Source organism: Suncus etruscus, chromosome 20 (genome assembly GCF_024139225.1).
Source record: "Suncus etruscus isolate mSunEtr1 chromosome 20, mSunEtr1.pri.cur, whole genome shotgun sequence".
NCBI classification, from domain to species: Eukaryota; Metazoa; Chordata; class Mammalia; order Eulipotyphla; family Soricidae; genus Suncus; species Suncus etruscus.
In genome coordinates this window covers 40308961-40322570 of record NC_064867.1, presented here as the reverse complement: position 1 = coordinate 40322570, position 13610 = coordinate 40308961, and positions in this window count along the sequence as shown.

Below are 13610 nucleotides of genomic sequence, written 5' to 3'. Positions count from 1 at the left end.
GAATCTTGGTTGTTTCCAGATCCTGTCTATTATAAATACTGCTGCGATAAATATAGGTGTGATAAGGCATTTTTGATTTGCGTGTGTGTGTGTGTGTGTGTGTGTTTGTGTGTGTGTGTTCCTAGTGTATATCCCTAGGAGTGGTATAGCTGGATCATCTGGGGGTTTACTTTCTGTTTTTTGAGAAATCTTCATATTGTTTTCCAACAAGGCCGGACTAGACAGCATTCTCATCAGCAGTGAATGAGAGTTCCTTTCTCCCAACATTAAAAGTTGACTTCTAATTTCAGTGCATTGTGATCTGAGAAGGTAGTCTGTACAACATCTATCCTCTTGGTTTTCTGGAGATATTTTTTATGGTTCAGAATGTAGTCTATCCTGGAGAATGCCCCATGTACATTGGAGAAGAATGTGTATCCAATTTTCTAGGGGTGGAATGAGCTATATATATTTACTAGTCCACTTTCTTCCATTTCTCCTTTCAGAGCTGGTATATTCTTGCTGGGTTTTAGCCTGGTTGTCCTATCAAGGGATGACAGAGCAGTGTTGAGGTTTCCTACAATTATGGTGTTGCTATTGATATCTTCTTTCAAATTTGTCAACAATTTTATTAAATATTTTGCTGGTCCCTCATTGGGTGAGTATATGTTTAGGAGTGTAATTTATTCCTGTTGTACATATAGCTTGATAATTAGGAAATGTCCATCTTTGTCCCTTATAACTTTTCTAAGTCTAAAGTTCATGTCATCTGATATTAATATGGCCACTCCAGCTTTTTAAGGGAGTTGTTTGCTTGGATAATTGTCTTCTTTTTTTTTTTTTTTTTTTTGGTTTTTGGGCCACACCCGGTGACGCTCAGGGGTTACTCCTGGCTATGCGCTCAGAAGTCGCTCCTGGCTTGGGGGACCATATGGGACGCCGGGGGATCGAACCGCGGTCCGTCTCCTAGGCTAGCGCAGGTAAGGCAGGCACCTTACCTCGAGCGCCACCGCCCGGCCCCGGATAATTGTCTTCTAACCTTTGATTTTGAGTATGTTTATTCTGACTATTTAGATGTCTTTCTTTTTCTTTCTTTCTTTTTTTTTTTTTTGGTTTTTGGGCCACACCCGGTAACGCTCAGGGGTTACTCCTGGCTATGTGCTCAGAAGTTGCTCCTGGCTTGGGGGACCATATGGGACACCGGGGGATTGAACCGCGGTCCGTCCAAGGCTAGCGCAGGCAAGGCAGGCACCTTACCTTTAGCGCCACCGCCCGGCCCTAGATGTCTTTCTTGTAGGCAGCAAACGGTTGGATTTAGTTTTCTGATTCATTTTTGCCACTCTGTGTCTCTTAACTGGTGTATTCGGTCCATTGACACTGACATTTAGAGAGATCATTGTCATGGGATTTAGTGTTATCTTTGTGTAGGAGTTTGATGTCTGTTGGTCTGACTTGTCTTAAAGTAGACTTTTCAGTTTTTCTTTTAAGGCTGGTTTTGAGTCTAAAGTTTCTGAGATGTTGTTTACCCATGAAGCTATGTATACTTTCTTCAAACCTAAAAGTGAGGGGCCGGTGAGGTGGCGCTAGAGGTAAGTTGTCGGCCTTGCAAGCGCTAGCCAAGGAAGGACCGCGGTTTGATTCCCCGGCCTCCCATATGGTCCCCGCAAGCCAGGGGCAATTTCTGAGAGCTTAGCCAGGAGTAACCCCTGAGCATCAAATAGTGTGGCTCCAAAAAAAAAAAAACCCAAAAAACAAAAAACCTAAAAGTGAGCCTGACTGGGTACAGTATTCTAGGCGAAGCATTTATTGCATTGAGTTTTGACACTATGTCCCACCACTGCCTTCTGGCCTTGAGGATTTCTTTTGACAGGTCTGCTGTAAATCTTAAGGATACTCCTTTGAATGTAATTTTCCTTTTTATTCTTGCTGCTTTCAGTATTCTGTCCTTATCCTTCTTGGGGTACTTTTCTTCAGGTCTCTTTTTGCTGTTGCTTTTTGGGAATGCAGAATTTGGTTGCATGCAAACTTTAGCTCTGGGCGTTTCTCTGCAATGATGGTCTTGATTGTTGATTCTTCCTAGGGATTTTCTTTCTGGGTCTCTGTAACTCCAATCATTATGTAGTTTCTGTTGAGCTTATCAAAGACATCTCTTTTCATTTGCTAACATTATTTGAGATTTTTTTCATTGTCTGATAATTAGTTTTAAGGCTTTTTTTTTTCCAATCCCTTCTGTTTTATGGAGTTGTAGCTCATCTTCCTTTTTACTGATTCTGTCCTGAGCTGCTTTTACTCTGTTGGAGAGGCTTTCCAGTGAGGTTTTCATTTTGTCTACCATGTTTTTCAGTCTTGTTATTTCAGTTTGGAGTTTTTGAATTTCTACTTTCATATCCTCTTGATTCTTATTTATGTTTTTTTTTTTTTGAGTTCTATGATGATCCTCCACATTTCTTCTCTAAACTCTTTATCTGAGAGGCTATCTAGGTGGTTGGCACTTTTTTGGGTCATCAGAGCTGCTTTATCCACCAGCACTACTGGTGAGTGCTCAAACACTCGCCCACCCCCAAAAGAGAAAGAATAGATATTCATTACTTTTACCAAGAACTTAAAGGAATACATTTATTATCAATAAACTATCAACCACTTTTCCAAACTTTGAATTCTTCCCACCCTATCCCCCTTTCTTGGGGGACAGGCAGAATCCTTCATCCTCTATGCATGGTATTGGTCTGCGTTGTTTTCCCATGATTGCATCTGTAGTGTGATGTTTTCAGCATGTTGTTGACTAGGAGATGTGCGTAACCACAGTGTGAAGCAGAATGTCTGGGCTCCTCTCCATTGCTAAGACATTTCATGCTGATTTTAGGTCCTCATCTATAGGGTTCATGCACTTTGGATGACTTGGAAATTTGCTAGGTTTTCTCTCTATACCTCATATGCTGGTGTCTTCCTTAGTTTCCCCATTGTTTTTGCATTGGGTGGGTAGGAGTGCTGAAGTTTCAGGGTGTTCAAAAAAGTGGTCTGTTCAATTGTATAATAGGTGGTTGGAGGTATACCTATATACTCAAGTATGAGCCTAGTTTTTTGGCACAAAATTTGTGCTGAAAAACCTAAGTCCCACCTCAGGATCTGTGCAGATACTGAGACCTCTAGACACAGAGCTCTGATTGGATCACCCTGGACAGAGCAGTAGTCTTCCACACACCAAAAAAAACACCACCGGGAGAATAAATGATCCTGAGCAAAGTCTAGAGCTGATCCCAGGACAGTATACTCCAAGGACGGAGAAACCCCATATTTCTTTTTTTTTTTTTTTAGAGTAGTGCAGATATGTAGTTTATTCCAAATATCTTTTTTTTAAAATTTTTTTTCTCTCTTTATTTGAATATCTTGATTACATAAATGATTGTGATAAGGTTTCAGTCATATAAAGATCACCCCTCTTCACCAGTGCAACATTCCCGCCACCAAAGTCCCAAATCTCCCTCCATCCCACCCCACCCCCACCTGTACTCCAGACAGGCTTTCCAGTTCCCTCATTCATTCACTTGATTATGGTAGTTCTCAGTGTAGTTATTTCTATAACTGTGCTCACCACTCTTGTGGTGAGCTTCATGGAGTGAGCTGGTGTTCCAGCTCTCCTCTAATTGTCTCTGAGGATTGTTACAAAAATGACTTTTATTTTTCTTAAAACCCATAGATGAGTGAGACTATTCTGCGTCTCTCTCTCTCCCTCTGACTTATTTCACTGAGCATGATAGATTCCATGTACATCCATGTATAGGAAAATTTCATGACTTCATCTCTCCTGACGGCTGCATAATATTCCATTGTGTATATGTACCACAGTTTCTTTAGCCATTCGTCTGTTGAAGGGCATCTTGGTTTTTTCCAGAGCCTGGCTATTGTGAATAGTGCTGCAATAAATATAGGTGTGAGGAAGGGGTTTTTGTATTGTATTCTTGTGCTCCTAGGGTATATCCCTAGGAGTGGAATAGCTGGGTCAAATGGGAGCTCAATTTCCAGTTTTTGAAGAAACCTCCATATCGCTTTCCATAGAGGCTGTACTAGACGGCATTCCCACCAGCAGTGGATAAGAGTTCCTTTCTCTCCACATCCCCGCCAGCACTGATTGTTCTCATTCTTTGTGATGTGCGCCAATCTCTGTGGTGTGAGGTGGTATCTCATCGTTGTTTTGATTTGCATCTCTCTGATGATTAGTGACGAGGAGCATTTTTTCATGTGTCTTTTGGCCATTTGTATTTCTTTTTTTATCAAAGTGTCTGTTCATTTCTTCTCCCCATTTTTTGATGGAATTAGATGTTTTTTTTTTGTAAAGTTCTGTCAGTGCCCTGTATATTTTGGATATTACCCCCTTATCTGAAGGATGTTGGGTGAATAGTTTCTCCCACTCAGTGGGTGACTCTTGTATCCTGGGCACTATTTCTTTTGAGGTGCAGAAGCTTTTCAGTTTAATGTATTCCCATCTGTTAATCTCTGCTTCCACTTGTTTGGAAAGTGCAGTTTCCTCCTTGAAGATACCTTTAGTCTCAATGTCATGGAGTGTTTTACCGACATGTTGTTCTATATACCTTATGGTATCTGGTCTGATATCAAGGTCTTTAATCCATTTGGATTTTACCTTCGTACATGATGTTAACTGGGGGTCTATGTTCGCTTTTTTGCAAGTCACTAACCAGTTCTGCCAGCACCACTTGTTGAAGAGATTTTCTCTGCTCCACTTAGGATTTCTTGCTCCTTTGTCAAAAATTAGGTAATTGTATGCCTGGGGAATGTTCTCTGAGAACTCAAGCCTATTCCACTGATCTGAGGGTCTGTCTTTATTCCAATACCATGCTGTTTTAATAACTATTGCTTTGTAGTACAGTTTAAAGTTGGGGAAAGTAATGCCTCCCATTTTCCTTTTCCCTAGGAGTGCTTTAGCTATTCGAGGATGTTTATTGTTCCAGATGAACTTCATAAGTGTTTGATCCACTTCTTTGAAGAATGTCATGGGTATTTTTAAGGGGATCGCATTAAATCTGTATAATGCTTTGGGGAGTATTGCCATTTTAATGATGTTAATTCTGCCAAGCCATGAGCAGGGTAAGTGTTTCCATTTCTGTGTGTCCTCTCTTATTTCTTGGAGCAGGGCTTTATAGTTTTCTTTGTATAGGTCCTTCACGTCTTTGGTCAAGTTGACTCCAAGATATTTGAGTTTGTGTGGCACTATTGTGAATGGGATTGCTTTCCTGACTTCCATCTCTTCCCTATTATTATTGGTGTATAAAAAGGCCATTGATTTCTGTAGGTTGATTTTGTAGCCTGCCACCTTGCTATATGAATCTATTATTTCTAGAAGCTTTTTGGTAGAGTCTTTAGGGTTTTCTAAGTAGAGTATCATGTCATCTGCAAACAATGAGAGTTTGACTTCTTCCTTTCCTATCTGAATTTCCTTGATATCTTTTTCTTGCCTGATCGCTATAGCAAGAACTTCCAGTACTATATTGAAGAGGAGTGGTGAGAGAGGACAGCCTTGTCTTGTACCCGAATTTAGAGGAAAGGCTTTTAGTTTTTCTCCATCGAGGATAATATTTGCCATTGGCTTGTGGTAGATGGCTTCAACTAGATTGAGAAAGGTTCCTTCCATTCCCATCTTGCTGAGAGTTTTGATCAAGAATGGGTGTTGGACCTTATCAAATGCTTTCTCTGCATCTATTGATATGATCATGTGATTTTTATTTTTCTTGTTGTTGATGTTGTGTATGATGTTAATAGATTTACGGATGTTAAACCATCCTTGCATTCCTGGGATGAAGCCTACTTGGTCGTAGTGTATGATCTTCTTGATGATGCATTGGATCCTATTTGCCAGGATTTTGTTGAAGATCTTTGCATCAGCATTCATCAGGGATATTGGTCTGTAATTTTCTTTTTTGGCAGCGTCTCTGTCTGGTTTTGGTATCAAGGTAATGTTGGCTTCATAAAAGCTGTTTGGGAGAGTTCCCTTTTTTTCAATTTCATGGAAGAGTCTGGCTAGGATTGGTAGTAGCTCCTCTTGAAAGATTTGAAAAAATTCATTAGGAAAACCATCTGGGCCTGGGCTTTTCTTTTTTGGTAGATGTTTGATTACAGTTTCAATTTCCTCAGTAGTGATGGGGGTGTTTAGATATGCTACATCCTCCTTACTTAAATGTGGAAGGTTATAAGTGTCCAAGAATTTTTCCATTTCTTCTAGGTTCTCATGTTTTGTAGCATACTGAAAGCAGCAAGATCAAAAAGGGAAATTACATTCAAAGGAGCATCCCTAAGACTTACAGCAGACATGTCACAAGAAACTCTCAAGGCCAGAAGACAGTGGTTGGATATTGTGACAAGATTGAATGAAATGAATGCCTCCCCAAGAATACTGCACCCAGCCCGACTCACATTCAGGTTTGGAGGAAGAATACACAGCTTCACGGATAAACAACAGCTCAGAAACTTCACAGATGATAAACCAGCCTTAAAGGAAAAACTGACAGGTCTACTCTAAGACAAGAGAGACCAACAAACACAGCAAACTTATCTACAAAGATGACATTAAATCCTATGACAATCATCTCCCTCAATGTCAATGGACTAAATTCACCAATTAAAAGACACAGAGTGGCAAAATGGGTCAAAAAGATGAATCAAACCTTCTGCTGCCTACAAGAAACACATCTGAATAGTCAGAACAAACATAGACTCAAAATCAAAGGTTGGAAGAAAATTATCCAAGCAAACAACACCCTGAAAAAAGCTGGGGTGGCCATATTAATATCAGATGACACCAACTTTATACTCAGAAAAGTGGTAAGGGACAAAGATGGACACTATGTACTAATCAAGGGATATGTGCAACAGGAAGAAATCAGACTATTAAACATATATGCACCCAATGAGAGACCAGCAAATTATCTAATACAATTACTGACAAATCTGAAAGAAGAAATCAATAATAACACAATCATTGTGGGAGACTTCAACACAGCCCTATCAACACTTGATAGGTCAACCAGACTGAAACCCAACAAAAACATACTAGCCCTGAAAAGTGTTATGGAAGAAAGAGGACTAGTAGATATATACAGGACACTCCATCCCAAAAAACCTGGATACACATTCTTTTCCAATGTACATGGGTCATTCTCCAGAATAGACTACATGCTGACACATAAAACATACCTCCATAAAACCAAGATGATAGAAATCTTGCAGGCTACCTTTGCTGACCACAAGGCTCTGAAATTAGATGTGAACTACAAAGCCACACAGAATAAAAACTTTAACAATTGGAAATTAAACACCCTGCTACTGAACAACCAGTGGGTCCGAGATGAAATCAAAAAGGAAATCAAAACTTTCCTGGAAACAAATGATAATGAAGACACAAACTGCTAGAATCTATGGGACACAGCAAAAGCAGTCCTGAGAGGAAAATTTATAGCTCTACAAGCACACATCAGGAAGGAAGAAGGAGCATACCTGAATAACTTAATGGCGCAGCTTAAACGATTAGAAAATGACCAACAGAATGAACCAAAAATAGGGAGACAGAAGGAAATAATAAAGCTGAAAGCGGAACTCAATGAAGTGGAAAACCAAAAAGCAATCCGAAAGATCAACGAAAGCAGAAGCTGGTTCTTTGAAAAAATAAACAAGATTGATAGACCATTGGCAAAACTCACAAAGAAAGAGAGAGAGAGAAATCTGATAACCCGTATTAGAAATGAAAAGGGGGAGATCACAACAGAAATTGCAGAGATCCAAAGGATAATCAGAGGCTACTTTGAGAAACCCCATATTTCTTAGGCCAAGTGAATTCCTTTTCGAATGACCCCAATATTTACTGTGCCAGGGCAGGAGGGGAAAAAACAAAAATACAAAAAGCACAAAACCTTGGTTATTTTATATATATATACATATATATTTTTTTTACCTTCATTTATTATTGTTATTATTATTTTTATTTACCTATCTATTTTGGTCGATTTCTCTGTTTGGGTGTGATTATTGAAATCGTTGTCCCCAAATATACTTATTTTTTTTCTCTTCTTTTCTCTTTTTTCGTTATGTGCTATGCCATGTTTCTTATTTCAAGACCATGGCGTGTTTTTGGTTGGTTTGTTTTTGTTTCTTTTTTTTTTTTTCGTCTATTTTTTGTGGTGCTTATCGATATAGCTGGAGTCCTCACTGGATAATTGACACTTTTTTTTTTTTTTTGGTACTGGTGGAGTGTTTCACATTCTTTTTCTCCTTCATCTCCCAAATCGAAGATGAGAGCCTCTAGAAGGATTCCACCCATTTTTGGAGTATTAGACTCTTACCCCAGTTTATATATCTTCTCTTTTTCCGGCAAAACCATGCAACTTGAACTAGCCAGTCCTGCCTACAGTTAGAGGGGGAGATAAAGGAGGCATCAAGACCAAACAGGTGCAAGACTACTAGGTAGTGGGTTGGATACAGAGGGGACCACATATTCTAGCCGCCCTGGGGGTGAGGGAAGAGGAAATGGGAGGTAGGACAAAAACGGAGGTGTAGGGAGGACAATTTGGTGATGGGAATCCCCCCTGATTTTATGTAAATATGTACCTAAAATGTTACTGTCAACAATATGTAAGACACTATGATCAAAATAAAAATTATATTAAAAAAACTTACAAATAGAATAAAAAGACACCCCCCAAAAAAAAACCTAAACTCGGTTTATACTCTGGTCACACAGGTTATTTCATTCGGTTCACGTGCACTGAATCAAATGCACGTAGTCTCCAGTTGTCTTTGGCCATCTGCTGGAGTGGGCGGTGCTTCAGCTCAGTTCACAAGTAATGGTTGAGCTGAAGAGGTAGTCCTGACTGGATGCCACAGAACTATTTAACCCACAATATTCTGTGCTTTGTATGAGACTGACAACAGTGATGATGAAATCTGTGAACTCAGTGATGATGGAAATGTCTATGCTGATCCCCTCACATCAGATACATCTGAAGCTCTGTTTGGACATACACATGAGGAGGAGGAGGAATCCAGTTTTGACCTTTGTGATTTAACTTGATTCCCTGTTAAACTATGGTTTTCTGCACTTTATTTAAAGTTTTAAAGTTATTGTTGCTAGTTTACAGTTTTTCTTTAGCAATTAATATCGAAAAAAATTTAACTTACTGATTCCTCAATTATTGTCATTGTTTTGGGTATACATTTTTATTTTTGAAATTTACCAGTGGCTTCTGCATTTTCCACCTTGGCTTATACTAGAATCTCTTAGTTTTCCAAGTTTTTAGAGTAAAATTGGGGGGGGGGGTCAGCTTATACTCGAGTATATAGGTATCTATTTTGGGGTTTATTTATTCTAGGTAAGTATGATAGAAATGCTGTAAACTAGTTTGTTGGTTTGTTTTTCTGGTTTAGGGGTTGTATATTTTCTAAGGGAAAGAAATGTTGGGCTCCTTCCCTCTTCTTAGAATCGTCCGGAATAAGCTGAAGTGTCTATGAGGTTTATGGGGCAGTGGAATTATGGACTTTCTTTCCTGTGTGGGCATGGCGCTTTGGTGTTGGCATCTTAGAGGTCAGAAAGGAAAGGGCGGGGAGAGAACTGTTTTGCGCATGCTCTGAATTTAAGATGTGAGTGGGGGTGTTTCCTGTGCCCTACCCCGGCTGAGGTAGGGTCTGCTAGGTTGGGGTGTGTGGGATTTATGTGCTGTTCCCACCTACCATTTTTTTCTGTGTACAGGCAGGGCTTTGATGTTGACTGTTGGAAGCTCTTGAGACCTTCAGGGTTTTTTTTTTCAGTGCTTCATTTATGGGTAAACACTATCATTTTATTGAAAACCATCTCTTTAGCAACTTTTTTATCTGATGTTAATGTAAAACTCTCTCTTTGGATTGTATTTTCTACTCTAGAAGTTAGGTTTGAAGCTTTGAGAAATATTTCACTTATTTTCCATTATGTTCATGTTTTCTTTAAAATGCTCCAACATCAACTTAACAGCTGTTCTCACATCCTAGTCTGCTAGAGTTAGAACATCTCTCACTTAAGTGTCTGTTTCTGTTAGTTTATCAGTCACATTTGCCTACTTCTCGACTGTCTAGTAACATTTAGTTGAATGCCAGGCATTGAGTGAGTGACTTGTCGAGGCTCTGGATTTTGTTGTTTGATTGTTGGCTTTGTTGTGAAAGCAAGAAGCTGGCTGTGGGTCAGGCTGATTTTAAGGCTGACTTTCAAACACTGTTTTTCAGGCTGGATGTATTGTACCTTCTCCTTTAGGATACTTTACTTTTTGGGGGGTGGTGGAGAGGAGTGTTTGGACATTGCTGATATTTTTAGTTGCATCACCCTTGAATTCTTTTGAGTCCTTTTGTTAAGCTCAGAGATGCTTGATTTATCCAGGACTTATACCATCCATTTGTAACTATCTATGATTAGAGATTTTCTGAAGTTTTATCTGGCTTCCATAATTGTCTATATCTCAGTCTTCATGAGTGTGTGATAGCAAATCCTTCATTCCTGATCAATATGGGGAAAAATGGATATAACATTGTAAGTATAGTTAAAATTGCTTGATTGTGTGGTTTTAGCTTTTGTGTCTACTTACTCTGTGACCATGTGGAAATTACTTGTTCCCTCTGTACTTCAATTTCTCTGGAGAGGTAATAACCTCAGTTATAGCAATCATTTGATAATATTAACTGTTTTTGGTCTTCTATGAAGTTTATTTTTTAAGTTCTGGTTTCCACTTATTCCTTCATATTCTACTTCCTGAAAGGTTATATATATTGTCTTTTGGGCCACATCAAGCTAGGAGAGTATTGGGACCATATCGAATGCCAGAGATCAAACCCTATCCACTGTTATATTGCTCTGACCCTGATAGGTAATATTTTTTAACTAAGTAATAGAATAATATATATGTATATATACATATATATATATATATATATATATATATATATATATATATATAGTGGGCCATACCTTGTGATGCTGAGGTGTTATTTCCAGATCTACGTTTAGGAGAACCATATGTGATGCTAGAAATTCACCTGAGATGAACTGGCTGCAAGTAAGTGCCTTACCATTTGCATTGTCTCTGGTTCCTGGCCTCAGAAACCATATTAATTTCCAGAAACATTTTGGAATGTTGAAGGAGCAATTGAAGGTTATTGTTGATAACCTCAGGTCATAGATTATATGGTAGTAAATTGGGCTAATTTAGGTTTTATAAATCTATTTTTAAAAAATTATAAAAAGAAACTCACCACAAAGAGTGATGAGTGCAGTTAGAGAAATAACTACATTGAAAACTATCATAACAATGTGGATGAATGAAGGAAGTAGAAAGCCTGTTTAGAGTACAGGCACAGGTGAGGTGGGAAGGAGGGAGATTTGGGACATTGGTGGTGGGAATGTTGCACTGGTGAAGGGGGTGTTCTTTACATGACTAATACCCAACTACAATTATATTTATAATCAAGGTGTTTAAATAAAGTTATCAAAAAATAAAAAAGAAGGGAAGATGTTTATTTTTTCTTTGTTTCTGCTTTTCGTTCACACCTAGTGGTATTTTGGGCTAACTTCTGTCTTTGAGTTCCTGGCAGTGCTCAGGGGCCAAATGTTTTGCTGGGGATGGAATCTGGGTCAACTGCATGCCAGGGAAACACCATAACCACTGTACAATCACTCCATCTCCAAAAGATTTTTTTTTGTTGTTGGGCCATATCTGCTGGTGCTTAGGTATTACCCCTGGTTCTGTGTTCAGAAATCACTCCTGGCATGCTCAGGGGACCATATGGGATGCCAGGAATTGAACATGGTTCAGTCCTAGGTTAGCCATGCACAAGGCAAATGCCTTACCTCTGTGCTATCTCTCTGGCCTCCCAAATGATATTGTATTGTATAAGAAATAACATTGATTTTAATTTGGGTAGAATTTTCAATGTTGTTTTTTTTATATATTGTTTTGATCATCTTTTTTGAAAACTTTAAGAAGTTAAACAGGACATGAGACTGGAGTGAGAACATAGTAGTAGGGCATTTGCTTTACATGTCGCTGACCTGGGATGGACCTAGGTTCCATTCCCAGCATCCCATATGGTCCCCTGAGTCTACTAGGAGCGATTTCTGAGCACAGAGCTAGTAGTAACCCCTAAGTGTTGCCAGATATGGCTCAAAAACAAGCAAAAAAGTTAAACAGGACAGGCAGCCACCATGTTCGCACCAGGCCAGCTTCATAGACTCACTCTTTTCTCGAATAAGATGTAAACCAAACCATAAAAATTTATAGGTACACCAGCCATGCAGCAGAAATCTAGCCATCTTGAGAGGAGAGGACAGGTCAAGTCTTGACCCTTTCGAAGCCATGCCCACTGTATCTATTATCCAGAATAATTTCTTTTCTTATAATACTGCCTCATCACTCCTCCACTATTCTCTCCGGGGCACCAATCTGACCAAACTTCAGAAACAGTGGTAGTTAGGCTGATATCATCAGGGTTTTTTTTTGGGGGGAAACTCTGGGCACCCTCCTCCCACATCCTCTTTCTTCCCGAAGGCCTATTAGTTGAGAACATGCTCCTAAAATCCACAGTATCAGTACAAGTACTTTGAGTTTCTGGGGAGCTTCATTTGTTTGATACTGTCATCCCTATAGGAACACATCAATTTAATAGAATAGAAAGCTAAAAGATATTACTAAACCTTCTGCCATTGTATTCATCATTTCACTCCATTGCAATAATTTTTCACAAATGTGCTTGCTAATTTTTTTGTGCTTGCTACTTTTTATTTCACTTTCCTTTTTTAAAACTTTCTTCTCTTAAATTTTTTCTTTTTATTCTTTTTTAGTTAACTTTGTGCTCACTTATGGAAATAAATGTATTATGGTCAACTAAGTCAACTATGTGATGCATTTTCTTAATAAAGTAAAAGAAAATAAGGGCCCGGAGAGATAGCACAGCGGTCTTTGCCTTGCAAGCAGCGATCCAGGACCAAAGGTGGTTGGTTCGAATCCCGGTGTCCCATATGGTCCCCCGTGCCTGCCAGGAGCTATTTCTGAGCAGACAGCCAGGAGTAACCCCTGAGCACCGCCGGGTGTGGCCCAAAAATCAAACCAAACCAAACCAAACAAAACAAAAAAAGAAACAAAACCAAATTAAAAAAAAAAAGAAAATAAGATAATCAGGAAAGATAATCTAGACATATTTTCAAAAAGCTGAATTCTGACTCATTTAGATAAGTTGACCCAGCTGAATGTTTTATTTCTATTTATGAAGAAATTTAATTGTCTATTGTTAAAAATAAAGATTTCTCTGGCTTGACAAACACTGCATGTTGATGCTTTCATTTCAGTTCCACTGGCTTTGATTTAAACAGTAATGATAACTTTGGTATTAAGGGATTAGTTCTAAAATAGGAAAGAACATATTGGATGTTCTGAACTTGTTAGTGTCTAAGGTTTTTAAATGTAACATCGAGAAATCATTAGTCAAATATGACTCTTGAAGTACATTAAAAAAATAAACTGATTTTTCTTAAGGAGGTAGGGAATGAAAAATATTTATCAAAGTTTTATCCCTTTTTTCAGGCTGATAAAAATACTCTGATTATTTGGCAA